Here is a 5814-nt window from a genome sequence, read left to right on the forward strand (position 1 = left end):
CGTGACCGTCGTCGTCATCTTCATTCGCCGATCTGCATCGATCGAGCTCTGGAAAGCAAGAGTCGAGCTTTAGAAACCCTAGAAACACTGGAAAGGGAAAATTAGGCTCTGCAACAGTAGGAATTGGGAAATTAGGGTTTGGATAGTGGAATAATTTAGGGAAATTTTAGTAACGGCTCTCGAGATTTTAAGAAAAAAAATCAGTGGAAAGAAAACGAGTGATTTGGGTGAGACCAGGAGAAATGGGGGATGTATTTCGTGAGCCTGCGGAGTGGTCTAAGTTAACCGGTTCCGCCGCGGATTTTTGGGAGAACAATTTTTCAAAACAGACCCATTTAGTTTTTTATTTTTCAAAATCGACCGATTTTTCTTTTATTTATCAAAACCGACCCGATTTTGTGATTAGCAGGCTAATTACTATCCTAAATAGTCGGGGTTGCCAACCCCGACTATTTAGGATAGTGTTAAACCCTAATTAAAGACTTTAAACCCTAAAAATTAATGTCCTAAATAGTCGGGGTTGGCAACCTCGGCCCATATATCTACAGATTTTTTTCTAATTGTTTTTTGGTTGTATTTTCAATATTTTTGGAGGCTTATTATAATTTCTTTTGATAAAATAATTTTATTCTGATTTTATGATTGCATTAATATAATGTTAACATTTGATTTTGTAAGACCTTTGATGTCATATTGATGATTTAATTACTTGAAAAGATAATATTTGGATGGAAAATTCACAAATCAGTAACATGATAGAGCTTCACGTCTACCTTCTCTTTGGAATACTTTCTAAAGTTATGAACAAATAAAGAAAAGTTTATTTATTTAATTATTTTTATGGATTATTTTATTTATTCATTAGTATTTAATATGCTTCCAAAAGGTTTTATATGGAAAACTTTAATATAATTATATTCACATAGGATAACATGTCGTACCAGCTTCTCAGGGTGAACATTAACCAGTTTAAAGTGATTAAACCCGATCAAGTTTTGACGGTGCATTCTAGTGCTAGAGTATGTTTCGTTCGGTTCTGTTTTAGAAAATTCTATCTGTACAAATCGAACCGATTGCTCTCCCAACTGTCTAAAATGTATAATTTGTTTCTTTTATCAGTCCAAATTTTTTTAAAAAAAATTTCCTTAATTTTTTAATCAATTTAATTAATTAGTTTTTTTCTATTATTGATCCTTTAATCCACATTTTTCATCCAATCGTTCATATACATCTTTTCTTTTGGCCTAAGATAGATCTTTTTCTTAATTAAATAAGCCCAATGACAAATGGAATAGACTGGACCAAAACAAATGGTCTAAGTTTTGGTCAATTCGGTTTGGGTTCAATACAGAACGATTCGGTTCAAGATTGAGCAATTTCATCAAAACTGTCCAAACCGATCGTTTGGTCACCTCTACCAGGTACTACCAGTTGTATACAGGGACAACCATTATCATATCTTATTGAATGAAGTTTCCTCTTAATAAAAAATATATATATTAATATATGAAATGTTTATTATATACATTTCGTTCATAATGGAGAAAAATACTTTTTTGCATAACTAATAACTAGATGGAGAAAGTTTTTGCATGGGGTGGGGCACATATCAATCGAAGAGGGGAAAAAATTTACTTTCTATGAAAAAATATTTTAAAGGGAAAATTGCTTCTAGCCCGTAATTTCCTTATAATTATTCCACTCCCTCCAAAGACTTTTTCAACGCTTTCAAAACCACCAAAAGCAAACCCATAATTCTCTGACCCCTCAAAACACCAACCCCTTTAAGTTTACATATTTTTTGTATTTTTTTGAAATCGATGACTTGAAATTAAAGTAGAATATGTAAATTTATATATTGTTGTTATTTCATTGTAATAAGTTTAGTGTTAAGCTTATGAGTTGGTGGTGAAGGAATGTTACGTGTTGTTTTTGAAGGTTACGGGTTGGTTGTGAAGGATACACCTTGGTTGTGAAGGTGTTACATGTTGTTCGTGAAGGTTACGAGTTGGTTGTGAATGTTACATGCTATTTTTGAAGGTTATGGGTTGGTTGTGAAGGATACACATTGGTTGTGAATGTATTACGGGTTGGTTGTGAAGGTTACGAGTTGCTTGTGAAGGTTACAAGTTGCTTGTGAAGGTTACATGTTGATTGTTAATGTTACACGTTGGTTGTGAAGGTTACGCGTTGGTTGTAATGTTACATGTTGATTATTAAGGTTACGAGTTGGTTGTGAAGGTTACAGTTTTATTGTTAAAGTTGCGGGTTGTTTGAGAAGGTTACGGGTTGGTTGCGAACCTCGGAAAGAAGTTGATTGTGAAGGTTACATTCATAACCAACGTGTAACCTTCACAACTAACGCTTATCCTTAACAATCAACTCATAACCTTAACAACCAACCCATAACCTTCACAACCAACGCGTATCATTCACAACCAACCTGTAACATTCACAACCAACACTTATCCTTCACAACCAACTCGTAACCTTCTCAACCAACGCGTATCCTTCAAAAAAACACGACCAACCCGTAACCTTCACAACCAACACATATCCTTCACAATCAACCTGTAACCTTCAAAATCAACACGTAACCTTCATTCACCACTAATTCATAAGTTTAACAATAAACTTATTACAGTGAAATAACAACAATATATAAATTTACATACTCTATTTTTATCTTAAGTCATGGATTTTTAAAAAAAATTATAACAATATGTAAACTTAAGGGGATTGGCGACACAACTCCTCATCACCACCGTCTTCATGATTGGAGTTTTCTTCGGCTCATAAACGAACGCCAGTAAAGTTTAGAGAGAGAGAGAGAGAGAGAGAGAGTATTATGGTCTTCACATATTTTAAACTCTTAGGTTTTGTGTTTTGGGGCTCAGAGAATTATGAGTTTGCTTTTTGGGGTATTGTGAGTGTTGAAAAAGTCTTAGGAGGGGGTGGAATAGTTGTAAGGAAATTAGGGGCTAGAAGCAATTTTCCCTATTTTAAAAAAGCGGTAAAGTAACATTTCTTGCCCCTTATCTTTCTTTTTATTTAAAACTATATTCTGTAGGCGTCAAAAATTACGTATAGGTTCCCGAACACAGCTCAAGACGAAGAGAGGGAGAAGGACGTCATTGTCTAAGTCAGGGAAGATCATCCGAGGGCTAGCTGAAGCAAAAGGAAGCAAGGAAAACACAAAGAATGACAACTCAAAGAGACTATAGTTTTCGAGACAGTGTCACTATAGTTTCCGAGACAGTGTCAACTATCTCAGAAATGCGAGACATTGTTGGTGTCTCGAAAAACTATTGGTGTCTCAAAAATGCGAAACACTGTTGGTGTCTCGGAAATGGTGAGGCAGTATGACGTCCCTTTTGATATTTTTTTTAGACTTTGTGTGACCAACGTGGCTTCATAACTGCTTGGGATCATCCATAAACATGGGAAGGCCATTACAAACTGAAGAGACACTCAAAATCCCCAAAAATCACGGTATTTAACAGATTGAACGTCGGTTACAAAACTGCCTGGAACGACCCCTTTGTCCGAGACATTGGATACTGTCTCAGAAATAGGAATTGTCGGTTGTGAGTTGTTTCAACTTCTTATCTTCAGAAACGGTTCCCAGGGTCTATAAATACTTCCCCTACATCCTTGTGCACGAGAGAGCTAATTGGCAGCAGAGAATTGGCATTGTGGTGAGCTTTGTGATCCGGAGAGAGAGAGAGAGAGAGAGTTCTTCACATCTTGAGAGCCTTTGGTATTTTCCTTGAGATCAAACCTTGTTTTATTCTTGAGAAGAGTGTTTTATCTCACCTTGTTAAGATATCCACTTCTATTCTTGTTTCTAAAATGAAACATCGACTCTAAGTCTTCTTCGGATCAATCTAGATTTGTGACTCGGTTGTCCATGGACTAATGCGTCCCCGGCACAGATAAAAATCCCACGCAAGCAGAGGCTACTAAACAAGAATTTCTGCATGTGTTTCTAGGAGATCCCATTTGTTTGTTTTCATTTGTGTAAGAAAAGTCTTATAAAAAGGCTCCTTCTTGTTGAATCTGTAATTCGATAAACGAGTTGTAATGGATTCCACAATTGTTTGCGTCAAAAGTTGGTTTTGTCATGGAATTCATTATATCTTCAGTCGATTACAATAAATTCAAAAGAGATAGCCTTTTTATAAGACTTCTTTTACACAACAAAATGAAAATTATAACTCTTGGGAAACAAATGCAGGATCGTTGTTTGGATCGCTGCTTGCGTGGGATCTTTGCCTGTGCCGGGAGCGCTTTGACTCGTGGACCACCAAATCATAGATTCTGATCGAATCGTGAGGGGTTTAATGATTTTGACTTCGTTTATCGAAGTGAGAACTTGAAACGATATCTTATCAAGGTAAGATAGTCGTTCTTCTTGAAATCAAGTCAAAGCCTGAATATCAAGGATTGACCGGAAGCTCAGGAATTCTGCTCTCTCTGCTCAACAGTGCTCAAAATGATCAGCCCCCTTCAAAAAATGGCCTTCGGGGGGTATTTATAGCCCCTATGAACAGTTGGCGGAAAACAGTCTCGCGAGACAGCATTTGCTGTCTCGGCCGTCGAGACAGTGTTTGCTGTCTCGACGGGCGAGACAGTGTTTGCTGTCTCGGCCCGCGAGACAGTAAATGCTGTCTCGGAAACAGTAACCGTCAGGCAGTTTTCGTTTTAACTGCCTTCCCACGTTTCAAACTCCGTTATTTTCTCGCGTGGGCGAGACAGTAAAAGTCTGTCTCGCCCGCGAGACAGTAAAGACTGTCTCGCACGGCGAGACAGTAAAGACTGTCTCGCGCGGCGAGACAGTCAAGTCTGTCTCGCACGGCGAGACAGTCAAGTCTGTCTTGCGTGCGAGACAGTAAAGACTTGTGTTTTTTCTGCCTTTTTGGATGATTTCCTCTTGAGCTGTATTTGGATATCTTTCAGCATTTTTTGACGCCTACAGATACCCCCTCCAAAGTATTCCAGACTCAATCTTTTATAGAGGAGTTCTGGGATGCTTTGGATAAGATAGGTCTTACTTATGATGGCTTCAACACTTGATCTCTTTGTCTCTCAGTCTATTCGGTGCTTTGTAGAATAGCTAAGATTCTTTCGGCATGGCGTTCATCGCTTGACCGTTGTCGAGATCTTGAATTGAAGCTGGAGTTTGTACTTGTGAATTCAGCTTTTATCATCAAATTGATACTCGTATACCCGTTGGGAGGTAGCCAGGTTATTCTTAAGAATATTTTAAGTGGTATTCTCCAAAAACTTCCTGTTAAGGGTAAGGAAACAGTTTAGACTCGTGTACCTATTGGAGTATTCGGGAAATAGTTTAACCTCATATACCCGTTAGGAGGTAACCAGATTATTCTTAAGAATATTCTGAGTAATATTCTCCAGAAACTTCCTGTTGAGGGGAGGAATACAGTTTAGACTCGTGTACCTATTGGAGTAATATGGTCTCTTTTTTTTTGTTGGTGGAGATGAACCCGATGATAGAGAGGAAGAATTTTATATTCTATCTCCTGGTCTCTTTTTTGTTGGTAGAGATGAACCCAGAATTGGAGAGGAAGAATTTTATATTCTATCTCCTGGTCTCTTGTTTGTTGGTAGAGATGAACCCGATGATGGAGAGGAAGAATTTTATATTCTATCTCCTGGTCTCTTTTTTGTTGGTAGAGATAAACCCAAAATTTTTATATTCTATCTCCTGGTCTCTTGTTTGTTGGTAGAGATGAACCCGATGATGGAGAGGAAGAATTTTATATTCTATCTCCTGGTCTCTTGTTTGTTGGT

This window comes from Asparagus officinalis, chromosome 7 (assembly GCF_001876935.1).
Source record: "Asparagus officinalis chromosome 7, Aspof.V1, whole genome shotgun sequence".
Classification (NCBI taxonomy): domain Eukaryota; kingdom Viridiplantae; phylum Streptophyta; class Magnoliopsida; order Asparagales; family Asparagaceae; genus Asparagus; species Asparagus officinalis.